We start from the raw sequence: 13,474 nt of genomic DNA, 5'->3' as shown, positions 1-13,474 counted from the left end.
TTCTACCTTTGTGAATTAAAATGCTGTGTTTCCTTTGTTAATGACAGGTAGGCCTTTTTCACATATCCCTTCAGTTAGACCTTACCACAAACCGACCGACAGGAATGCGTTATTGAGTTTTGTTAGCTGCCACCCACGACACACACTCAAAAACCTAACTTTTGGGCAGTTCTTAAGGTTAGAACGCAATAGCACAGTAAACCAAACTTTTTTGTTGGAAGCTGAGGGGTTGAGTGCCAGACTACAGGCAAGGCGGTACCCAAAGAAAATAGTGAAGAGGGACTTTAAGAGGTCCACTAACAACAACCGAGAGGCTCTATTAGAGTACAAGACCAAAACAACTACTAATTCAGAGATAGTGTTTGTGAGTACTTTTACTTCCCAATCTAATGAGATCACTAAGATCATTAAAAGGATCTGGCACATTCTTGAAGGGGGCGAATGCCCGTTGTCTGCGCCATTATGTGCTTTCAAAAGGGCCCTGAACCTCAAAAAACTTTTCATGAAGAACAACATTTCACAAAGGTCTGACCTACAGAAAAGCGTCACTGAGCTGTGAGGTGTACCAAGGCTGACTGGTCACTCACCATGTGGCCAGTGTGTCAATTGCAAATGCACCAGTCGCACAAAGATGGTTGACTTAGTTCTCATGAGACCATGGACATAGAATCGCTTCAACAATTGCAATTCAACTAACATCAATATTGCAATTTGGTGCCCATGCACTAAACTTTATATAGGCATGACAAAACGCATGGTTAAACTGAGAATTAGTGAGCACAGAAGTTGTTTTAAGCGAAAAGCCCTGACAGCCCCTTTGGTCAATCACTTTTTGATGATGGAGTACGAAAATGAGACATTAAAATGGACAGTATTATTGCAATTGGAAAAATCACATAATAGTGAGGCCGATGCCAAGAAACTCTTTTACAAAGAACAATGGATGATGTTTCTAACCAATGCATCCAAACTTGGCTTGAATGAACAAGTTCAATGGAATAACTTTTGAAACAGGGAGTATTGAGCAGGACTCATTTTCGGGCAAGCTAGATGGTTACCCCCAGTGTAGACCAAATATAGGGCGATGTGTTTCAGTGTGGTGCAAGTAACATTGAGCATAGAACACATCAAGTTATTTTCCTGGTTATGCATCCACAGATGGCATTTGTAAACCTTTATTCACTATATAAAGTATTTATTTAGAAATACAGAATGCAATTATACCATCAGGTGAGTACAATACTCATTAGTACATTGCAGGTTATGATTCGGACCTCAGAAATTCTGTGCTCAGCAGTCATACTCACATGTGGCAGGATGTTGGACCTTCTCACTACCTTAAGAGGACTCACCTCTGATTTTGCCCAAAATCCTATTAAAGATTTATTTCAGCTGCCATAGATGGCCGCAGATACTAGTACATACATAGTACATGACTTCAGATGTTTGTGATTTTTATGTATGTGCCATCCACGCAGTGTTTGTCATGACACGTGACCTGGGTCACGTGGGATTCTTGAATAGTATTTCCCAGATGTTGCGGCACGTAGGAGTCATGGTCAGTGAAGAATTGGAGATGCAGGAAAACAACCGTTGCAAGAAGAGGCTGATGGACCCAGGTGAGTCGCGGTAAGGGATGAGAGTCCAATGAACTGGACGAGATAGATCATTATTGTATACCTGGAGTATATCTTAACTCAGTGCTTGTTTGTTGTAGGATTGTACGCTGCCTTTCCGAGCCACATAATTGTAATACAGGGCAGCTTGAGGGACTCTGTGCACAGCCATGTACTTTCAGAAGGGTTTGCATTACCATAAGGGATGTAAGGTTCCTTTCCTGAATTCTCCTGCCAGATAATCTGAACGATTGATGGTAATCAGATTGCAGTTGCATTTTTCATTATTTTACACGGTCAACTTCCGAACAATTAGTTGGCACTAGAACTCTGATTTGCTGCTCACATCAGCGTTATGGCCATTCGTGGGAGACATGCTCCTAGCAAACTGCGTGTGGCCTTTCTGAAACCAGACTCTACATTAAGAGTTAAATGGAGGATACAAAAATAAACATGACACAAATCGCCAATTTCTATTATTGACAGTATAGACTCAAGATGACAAATTCCAAACATTGTGTATAGGTGCATGTTTGCGTTAGATCACAACTCACACTTTTGTTTTACTCCTTTGTTTCCTCAGATTTGATGTCTATTTAGAAGACACGCGAACCGAATCATGTTAAGGACACTTAGTTTACCTTGATGACACAGTAAACCTGGTGTGGGTAGATTTAAGTACCCCGTAGGTGTAGCAGCTGGCAGTTCGTTTTCATGATTCATACCACTGCTATCTCTCTTTTTCTCTTTCTTGTTTCTCCCCCCTTTAGGTTGGGATTGCCTATCTCTACATTTCCTGGTTTTGTTTAATTGCAGCGTATACCGTGTTGGTGTAGGGTGGCACATTGTTGTACATTGCATATTGTCATAAACGTGCAGTTGGTTCCCCTGAAGAAGTTCGCAGTATCAATCATTCTCAACTATTAGATGCAGGAAACATGTTGGGTTTTGGTGCACTGTAAAAAGAATAGTGTTATTTGAAAACATATTGAGTTGTTTTTTTTCCCTTGAAGCAGAAAATAGGTAGTTATTTCCATAAAAAACAACCTTGTAGGTCCAGTGAAGCTTGTCTGAATAGAGGGGCCATCCAGGTTCTGCTTACCACCGTTTTGTTTTGCACTCAACTACTGCACCACCGTTTTTTTTGCACTCAACTTCTGTACTGTATTGCTCTGACTTTGCACTATTGATTTTAGATTTGTATAGGAAGGGTGTTTTATATGATGTTATTTTGTACACTATGGTTGTGAGATGTTTTAGATAGGTGTCATTTGTTGTACATGTGTTTTAATATTAATCATGTTATGTGTGTTTATGACAAAATGTATTGATTGAATTAGATTTTTTCTTAATAAATGTGTATACTGTTTTCATTATAAATTAGGCTCAGTACTTATTTGGTCCATAAACTGAGTCGTTCAAACATAGGGAGAGAGAGGGTTGAGAGACACTTGGATTCTTTTGTCTTTTTGTTTGTCCATTGGTTTCTGTGGGGCTGTTTCCCAGTGTCTATAAATTGCACCCCTTGTCTCCTTTTGATTAAGTTTTATTCAGGCTGGGGGCCTTTGATTACACCCCACGCAAGGTCTGGAAAAGAACTGGGGCTACACTAATGTTGGGACTGTCTTGACTCAGGGCTAGCTAGTCTTTTGGTTGTTGCCCCTGATCTTCTATCCAGGGCTACAACCAAAAGACCAGGCGCTACACCCCCCGTCACCCTTCCTAGCAATGCCTCTGGTGGCATAGACGGAAAATATTCAGCATTTATGCAAGGACTTAGCTGAGTCATGTGCATGGTGATATGAGGTGATGTATTTTTGATCATCCTTACTCTGAAGGATTTGCTCATGCTGCATTGGATTGTGAAAAGGTAAGGACATAGGCATCTGAATGAGCAGCAATTTATGGGAGCTAGATTTGAATACCACCTCCAGAAATGGCTCCTTGAATTGGCCTTACGTTATTTTTGATTTTATTGAATATTTGAAAAGAATACACCCCAACGTAATAGCCCGAGCAGAGTGACTCACCTAATCCCCAGCACTGCCCAAGACCTCAAGGTTGCATAGCTTTAAGCATCTGTTGGGTTGCCAGTCAGGAGCAACACCCTATAAAATGAACATAGAAACTGAAAAGAATCAAGCTGATGTCTGTAGTGCAGAGCGTAGCTAAGGAAGGGTGGGAAGGACGATGTGATCGATGATCAGTCCTCTGATTAGATCAGAATCAGGGAAAAGTGGAGCTAGAGGAGCGACACTGCGCAATTGACTCAGGAAAAATATGCTGTGGAGAGCTATGGTGATTGGACTGAGAGACAGCATTGAACAGCATGGAGAGCAGCTCTGAACTAGTGTTGATAGGTGGGAAACAGTTCTGAAGATAGGCAAACAGGTAGAGCAGCATACGAGGAATGAGAACAGGTTGGCCAGCATTGGGTGACAGAGAGATAGGTGATGAAATGAGCCAGAGAGCAGGCGGTGCAAACAAGGGGAACCTTCTGAGTGACCCAGCTGGGCAGCAATGAGGAATTATGATCAGATACTATATAACTGTGCGTTGAATCCACATTTCTAATTATGTGAAACTGATGCGATCCAATTTCCTATTGTAATCTTCTACTGACAAGAGTAATAATGATTATATGGGAGAATTTAAACATTACAGGCAATGTGTAGGTACTATGCTATAAAGAGAGAGAGAGAATTTGAAGCATCTTGTTCTAAATTGCTCAGTTTTAAATAATTTGCTTGTTTTGCATTTTAGGTCTTTTATTCATGATCCCTTATTTATCCTGTCTCAGCTGTTTCTGGAGAGAATAAGTAGTGGGTCTTGAAAATCTTTGGCATATCAATGTTGGTGCTTTTTACATAGAATTAACTTGATATGCACATAATTTTACTTATGTTTTCTTGTGTGCCATTGTGATTACCTATTATAAATAATTGAATATGGCTCAGTTAATGAGTGATAAACGGCTGTCAAATGTACAATTCTTGAGTGAAATATGAGAATCATGCATTTTTAATATCATAATTATAAAATCATAATTGATTATTTGTATTTGGTATTTTTAGGGCTTTGTATTTCATTGCATAATGTGATTTCAATACATTGGCTTGACAAAATATATTGTGATAAACTGTTATAGACTGTTAATAATGCTTATATATTATTGTTGCTTTGTGTAAGGTTTGACAAAAACCACAGAAACAAATAAATAAAAAAGGGAAAAAATGGGTGAAACAGTCAGGATGTTCTTTAAAGTTTCAGAAGTTAAAAAGTTTGTAGTTGAATCTTGAGATTGAGCTGTTGGTCTTCCATATGGTGAGCTGGCACCTGTCCCAGTCCCTGCCTCTCAGCACTCATTTGATGCTCTTGGCTGAGTGGCCTGGGGTTTCCGAAGAATTTACTTAGAAAAAATTAGAGTGTTCAAAGAAGGCCAGTTGCCTGAATACTTTAGCCTGGAATAATGGAATAGGACTCCGGTTCATATTTTGTTGATTTTCAGAACTGAGGCCTTCGGTGGGGGCTGCCGGGAGCTGAGGGAAACCTGGCTGTCTTGAAGGATGCTTCCCTAGGCAGACAGGGACTCTGAATGCTAGATGAGCACTGAGCCATGGCACAGCTGGGCTAACTCGACGGGTGGGCGTCAAGGTTCTGGCCACCCACTACTGTGGTGAGTGATGGCCAGGCTTGCTGGCACAGGGGGTGCCCTTCCCTCATGCCCAGGTACCTATAGCTCAGCCTGTGCAGCCAGGGTGAGGTTTGAAGACTCTCCTAGTTCCACCTGACCTCCTACCCATGTTGTCTATGGCCATCCTCTCCATCCCCCTGAAAGGGGAGTGGGAGGTCATGTTCAGGGAAGGATTGAGTGGATCGGCCGAGTGGGCCATCTGCTTACCAGCCTGCCTCCGTCACCATGGGAAACCCCTGCAGTGCTGCAGCAAATAGTGGCTAGGCTTCACGAGCTGAGCGCCTCAAATTTCTTCATTTTAATAAAACCATGATGGTCTTGGCTGACTCCCAAGTGGGGAAGATAGACAGGACAATGGGCCATCTCGCAGCGCTTGTGGGAGGTACAGGCGGCGCTGCCTCCTCCCAGACCCTCCTGGACCAGCAGTTTCCAGATGACGCCTGAAAAAAAAGTTTCCGGTGACTCTTAGCAGTGGATCACACATTGATCATTAACACTTCGAATGCATCTTGAAGCTCCAGGTTCCTCCTGGGAGTACACCTATCTGAGGGTAGCTTGAACATCAATTTCCCCTGGGGCATCACTGATGCTGTCACAGAGGCCGTGTTCTCTTCATCCCACTAATGTCAGACCCTGATCAGCAACATTGCAGGATCCCTGGACCTGGCATGCAGGCTTGTTGCTGGTGTACCCTGGCTACCCCATTCCTCCACCTGTGGTTCAGGAGTGCCAGGTGCCTGACATGCTCCGGTGGTAGTGGTGGTGGCAGTGGCAAGCCTAAAACAAACTAGCACACCTTCCCCTACCCAAGGGCACCCGACCTTGCTATGTGTGCTGTGCGGTCCCATCGCTGCCTGTGTGGGGTGGCCCTAGATCGCAGTCCTCGTGACTGTGTCCGGTGGGCAACCTCCCCACAGATGGGATTCAGCTGCAGATTGGTACAGCGCACACTCAGCAGAGCAACCCCCCCATACAGCCCTGGGCCTGAGGCCAGCTGACCTGAGTTTCGGCTCCCTGACTATGACCTCAGATCAGATGTGGCAACCTGCTGAATTTAAGCATATTACTATGCAGAGGAAAATAAACTAACCAGGATTCCCTCCGTAATGGCGGGTGAAGAGGGAAGAGCCCAGCACCAAATCCATGTCCGGCGGCAGGCACATGAAATGTGGCATACAGAAGACTGACTCCCTGGCATCTCTCATGGGGCCCAAGTCCGGTATTGGCCCATGTCGCGCCAGGTTCAGGTCATCTCAAAGTCTGGATGCTTGGGAATGAATCCCAAAGCAGGTGGTATACTCCATCTAAGACTAAATATGGACATGAGACCGATAGCCAACAGTACTGTAAGGGAAAGTTGAAAAGAACTTTTAAGAGAGAGTTCAAAAGGGTGTGAAACCATTGAGAGGTAAACGGTTGGAGATTGTGCAATCCAACCAGAGGATTGATATTGATATTGATATTTTATTTGTATCGTACTCGTACACAAGTGTTTCAGAGCCCGACGAGGAAAGGGAGGGGAACAAAGGAGAACAAAGCAATGATCTTACTAGACCCAGTGACATTGAGAATGCACAAGTGCATGGGAGAGGGAAAGGGGAAAGTGCATGGGAGGTGGAAAGTGCTGAGCAAAGGAATAACAAATAAATAGTAATACATACATAATAAAAAGAAACAAACAATGGTAGTGCAGCCAGCAAGTTGCAAGTGCTAGGTTCAAGGCAACAGACAGGGTGTTTCTTATAAGTGCAGGAAAAGAAAGGCCGGGGGACTGTAGGGTTACAGATTTAGACCCCAGTGCAAGGGATTGCCAAGAGGCAGTCCTGGTGGGTGGTAGGGTGCGCAGGTACCTGGGCCCAAAAGTCAGAGGGTAACCAGGTGCACAATGCTGAAACAGAGCAGATCAGCAGGGGAGAGGAAGAGCGAAGGCAGAAGCAAAGAGGAAGGTCTTGAGGTGCATCCGGAACCAGAGATAGTTCTGCTCAGGTTTCAGAGTGGCAGGGAGGCTGTTCCAGAGGGAGGCCCCGGCCGAAGACAGAGATCTACCCAGAGCTCATTTCTTTGGAAAACAACTGACCTTGAGGGAATTAGAGGCAGAGGAGCGAAGCGCTCGGGAGGGAAGGTATTTAAGGAGGGACAGCTGAAGGTATTTTGGACCCAGGCCCCAGCAAGCCTTGTGGATGGACAATACAAAGGGTCTTGAATATAATCTTTGCAGCCACTGGGAGCCAGTGGAGAGATTTCAGGGCTGGAGAGATATGATCCCAGGGCTTGAGGCCTAGGATAAGTCTTGCAGTCCTGTTCTGCATGAGTTGAAGAGGGCGGAGAGTAGAAGCAGGTAGATTTAAAAAGAGGCTGTTGCAGTAATCCAACCTAGAGAGAACCAGGGCAGAGAAACAGTGAGTTTCTGGGGGAAGGAGAGGAAAAGCAGAGTACCTCAGAGGAGGCGCAGTAGGAAGTTTAACTTTTTAGAGACATCAGAGATGGGGGCGGAGAAGAAAATCGTGGAGTCAAAGATGACCCCGAGGCTCTTAACCTCACAGGTGGGAGTAGGAGGAGGGCCAAAAGAGGCAGACCAGAGAGTGCCAGGAATTGAGGGTGAAGGTGTGCCCATGAGGAGGAACTCCGTCTTTCTGGCATTCAGGCAGAGATCATTGGCGGCACACCAATCCTGAATGGCAGATAGGCAATCAGAGATGAGAGAAGGAGAAGAGGTGGCCAAGGGAAGCCTGGAAATGAGATGAGTGTTATCCGCATAGCATTGAAAAATGGCAATGCGGTGGGCAAGGGTTGCCAGGTATTGGTTGAAAAGCCAGCATGAGTGCTTAGACCCCTGGGGAACACCTCAGGTAGAGAGGGAGATAGATGAAAGGAAGGACCCAAGTTGGACCTGGCAGGATCAATCAGAGAGAAAAGCGGTCAGCCAGGACAGAGCCTGATCAGTGATACCCAGGTTGTCATGGGGACGGTTGAGCAGGATGGTATGGTTGACCGTGTTGAAGGCAGAAGAGAGATTGAGTAGGATGGGGACAGAGATGATGTTAGAGTCGAGGTTGGAGAGCAGATCTTCACGGATGTTCAGGAGAGAAGTTTCCATGCTTCTGGCAGCTCTAAAGCCAGACTGATGGTCATGGAGACAACCAACCAAATCAGAGTGAAGGTTAAGCTGCGAGATGGCAAAGCCTTTCCAGTAGTTTGCCCAGAAAAGGAGTGCTGGAGATTGGGCGATCGTTAGTCGGGCAGGAAGGGTCAGCTGTGGGTTTCTTGAGCAGGAGCAAGGCTGTAAATATGGTCCATGATTGTTTTGGAAGAACAGGTAGGTACTTGTTCTGATGAGTCTTTCATAGATCAGACTGGGGATAACAGAGGAAAGGAGAAGAAAGAGAGTGGTGAGGAGGGCCAGAGTTCACAGAGGGAGGGCCAGAGTTCACAGAGGGAGAGGGGAGATGAGGGGGACGAGGTGAGAGAGAAGGCAGTATATTGTGGATTTTTTAAATGAAGTGAGAGGCAAGGGCCATGAAAAGGCCCTGGGGGGTGACAGGAGAGGTACAGACTGCAGCAGGGTGGGCCAGCTCCTTGAAGATTTTAAAGAGTTTGGCCGAGTTGTTAGATGCTGCAGAGGCACGGGCTTGGGTGTAGAGATGATCTTGTAACCATCAACGAGGAGAGTGTCAAAGCTTGTGACAGAGCTGGCTGTGAACCATGTCTCGGTAAGACCGAGGATATCAAGGTCAAGTTCTTCCAGGAGGTGGCAGATGTCAGAGGAGTGTTTGACAGCAGAGCGAGAGTTCAAAGTTGCAAGATGAAGAAGGTTGCCAGCCTTAAAGGCCTTTCGGACAGTGGGTACAAATCAGAGTTACGCCCTGCAGAGGTGAAGGAGAAGAGGAGGGAAGAGAGAGCAAGGTAGCCAAAGGGGGAGGACAGCAGGAGTTGAAAGGAAATTGATGAGGCGACAGAAGCGCCTATCAAAGAGGAGGAGATTGGCCTGAGGGCTTTGGACCATGATGATGCCATTTAAGTAGACATTAATGATGACCTTAGAGGAGTCGAAGGGGGGCATAAGGGCTTCCCAATGGGTGCCATCATTAATGGGAGAGGAGGAGAGAGGACAGAGCACAGAGATCATATGAAGAGTCCATAGATCTGGTGAAGGAACGACAAAGAGGATGTCAGTGAGGGACTGTCTGGAGGAAGCTCTGGAGAAGGTTTCAGTGATGGGGAGACCAGAATTGGTGTCAAGGTATCCTTTTTATCTGGCAGGCAGGTTGGTCACCCAGAACATTGGATCCCCTCACATGAGTGCTGCCCAAGCACTCCCGGCCCCAGCAGGGTGCATTTCCTCCATTGTGATGCACAATGACCATCTCCAGGTCAGCTGGGTGGCACTGGGGAGATGGTGGCCCACCGTTCTGGCAGTGAGTGTCACAGTGCCCCGCCAAACACACACACAAACATGCAACTCACACACAGACCCACACGTAACACACGCAACACAAACACTTACCAGTTCTCTGTTGTGGCTGTGTCCGGATCCTGTCATGCCTGTCAGCCCCTGCGCTCACTTGTGTGCATCCCAGGGGCTGGCAGTTGATTTAGAAAGACTGCTCTGTGAGATCATAGAGTGGTATTTCTAAGTCTTTTTTTTTCCATTTTTCTTTTTTTTAAATGTCTATTGACTTAATACCCAAAAGGAACATGAGTCCTCCCGCCAGGGTTTAAACCCATATCTTATAGCAGACAACTTATTATTTTGCAAGAACGAAGTACTGTATGTGGCCATTGTAGATTTAGCAATAGCTTTCAACCTCCATATAATGTGTGTATACCAAATGATCTTTTGAGAGTAATCATGGATGTGCAAACAAATAATTCAGGGTTTGTGACTTCACAGATTATTGAGGAACATGGAGTACCACAGGCATGCAATCTTGCACCTCTTATGTTTCAAAATATTCACTGACTTATTGTGACCCGTAATTTCTACATTGATGACAGTATATTATTAGCCTCAGTTGAATAAATGAGAAACCTGGAATAAAACCACCAGTAAATCAGCTACAATGGTGCTTTCTACTAAGCGCTTACAGCCTCTTTGTAGATTGCAAACTAACCATGAATTGATTGTATAAGAGGACCCCTACAGGTATGTAAGCATTAGATGTGCTTCTACTTTAACAAGCCAAAAACATAATGGAAAAGCATCAAGGACAGCACAAGTCATGTGGCGTTTTAAATTCGCTAAGAGTTTTAATGTTCAATGAGTTACATTTATGATGAGGATCTACGAGGCTTAAGTAAAATTAATCACCCTGTATGGGTTGGATTTATGGGACAAAAGGAAAAGAGAGCTAATGCAAACAATTCCAAAACAGTTCCTCGAAAAATAAATGGGTCTTTTCACATCAGCCCCTACATTTGCCTCCCTCTACAATAGAGGACTGTGGTTCACCTCCTAAATGTCTGAAGTAATTAAAGCTTATAGAATTATAGCCAATATCTGGCAAAGTGATAGACCTTTGGCAGCCGCAGCTCAAATTCACAACTACATACTTGGCAAGATAAATGCCTCATATTATCTCAAAGAGCCTCAGTCCCTTATTGAAGTGATGAATTCAAAAATCAAACTGGTGCTACTGGTACACTCTGAATTTGAAAAACAACTGAACAAGGTGTTTGAGGCCTGGCGACACCGGGCATCCTAATCTGGAAACAACTTCTGTTTTCTCTTTGGGGCAGAAGCTGAGTTTTCAGGCTGTAAAAAGCTTTTTTAAACTTTTTTGTTCTGGGCAAATATTAATATCGGAATTTCTCACTATATTGGTTGTTTATACACTGTGTTCCATTCCTGCAGCAACAGTTTGTCACCAGCCAGATGACAGTGCTTTATTGCCTTATGATTGTTGGCACTAAGCACACTGATATTAATGCTACATATGGTGATCCATTCTTGTATGAAATGTATATCATATTACCATAATACAGTAGCCATATTGTATTAGTGTACTGGAACAATGCTATGTGATGCCACTTCCTGTTTTATCAATGGGTGAAAGGTTGTGTGCATCACTTGCCATGATGTCACTTGGGGGCAGGGTCAAATGACATCACTTCCTGTGGTGTCATCAGAGGTCAAGGTACGTGTGATGTCACTTCCCCTACCCCAGGCATTTTGATGAAATGATGTCCCTGGTTTTGAAATGCCCAGGATAACTGCAGTTTGAAATTCAAGGCAAGCTTTTTTGTTTTAAATTCCCCAATAAAACTCCCACCATGACATTTTCCCTAAACATATTATTCACAATAAGCTACCTGTTTGATTAGAAGTAAGTTCCTAGTTTCTCATTCCCAATAAGACCCCAATTTTGAATTCCCCCTGCAGGATGTATTTCCATGCTTTTCAATCCTCGAATGCTTTAACATTGACATTCCCAGTAAGCTAAAAGTCTGACGTCCCTTTGAGGTCAATTTTTTACATAAGCAATAAAAGTTGTAATGAGGTCCTAAGATAAGTGAATGGGGCTAGAGTGAACATGGGAGTCAGAGACCAAATAGGATAAATGAGGAAATCAACTACCAATGCTATCCGTAACAAACCCAGCTATGGTATGAAGAGTACAGCATTGTAGATACATATATCATAATGAGTAACACACATACTATTGTAAAGAAAGAAGATGTAGAATGTCTACGAATGAATATGGGCTGGGACACAAGATTATAAAAGAAGACAAAATAAGAAAGGCTAAATAGATTTCTTGGTAGGTGCAGAAGTTTGTAAATCAATATGCAGGTTTTTCCTTTGGTGGCATATTAGTTCTGTATCGACAGTGGTTCTGTCTGTCAGTGTTGTATGGCGTGGAGGTACTTGGCTTAAAAGATATAAAATGGCTCAAAGTCATTGAGGGGTTCTTTTGGCATATGGTTGTGGCACTACCCAGCACTACCTCCATAGAGAACATCCACCTCGAGCTAGGTTTGCCCTCTCTAAAGACACAGCTGATGAAAAGAGGCACATTTTTTTTTTTTTATAAAAGTGATACAATCCCCTAAATGTCCATTCCTGGGGATGATAGGTGCTGATTTAATTCAGACAGCTTCATGCAAAGAGGGTTTTCAGAAAAATGGTTCTAAGATGGGATTGGTTTACAAACGACAAAAACCTTGCTAATGTACACAATAATTCTCAGATAGCGTAAGTGTCACACAGGTATATGGTCCCCCAGCCTTAGGTACTGACTTGCCCAGACCCAGGTGTATGTACGTTTCACCTTCTACTTCGCATGAATCAATTACGAGTGCGGGCAACCCACGGGATGCAATGGAAGTTGCCCCTGGAAGATCATTGCTGCAGAATATGCAAGATACGATTTAGCATGGAATCCATAAAGCACCTTTTAACTGAATGCCCGAGGCTAGGTACTATACACATGTTATGGAGAATTCTCATTTTATGGGTAATTTCCCTTACCTATAGAGTCCCCCAGCAGCTTTGCTGGATTTGAAGGGTTTGTTTCTTTTTACCCGCTAAGAGAGAGACTCTTTTTCCCACTCTTAGGCATTTTTGCTATGTGTGTTCTAGGCTATTTTTTGTGTTTAATGCCTATGGGGTTTTTCTCTCCCCCATAGGAACCATCTTTATGCACATGTGTTACACAGCACTCTCTGTGCAGTGACACAGGGGTGTTGTAGCGACCCCCAAATATAGACTCCATACCCTGGGACTGACTACTGTCTCCCAGAGCATGTAAAGTCTCCATTGACTTTACTAGTCAAATCTTACTAACTTAACCAGTACATCCATCTTACTATGGAGGTACTGGAAAGGGCTAATATATTTCCCTTAGGTTTATTTTCGAGGGGGTACCTTAAAGTCCTGCTCTCTAAAGTTTCTGGCTGGTGGCAGTGGTTACTACCAAAAATATTGAACCGCAAATATTTTCCTATGGGATTTTCCCATGGTTCGAGGCTAATACTTTCACTGACAGCCTCTAACATACTGCCGGTTTATTTTATTACTAACTTTACTATTTAACTTAAACTATTACTCCGGTAGGTTTTATTTGCCAGAACTTTAATATAACTTCTTTCTTGAGTCTTACTCCATACTCCTGACCCAGGTCAGGGATCCTTTGTTCGCTCTTTTGGCGGGCTTCTGCCAAGAAGC

Source organism: Ambystoma mexicanum, chromosome 7q (assembly GCF_040938575.1).
Source record: "Ambystoma mexicanum isolate Mex_15411 chromosome 7q, UKY_AmexF1_1, whole genome shotgun sequence".
Lineage (NCBI taxonomy): Eukaryota > Metazoa > Chordata > Amphibia > Caudata > Ambystomatidae > Ambystoma > Ambystoma mexicanum.
The sequence above is the reverse complement of the archived record's forward strand: the minus strand, read 5'-3'. Positions refer to the sequence as shown.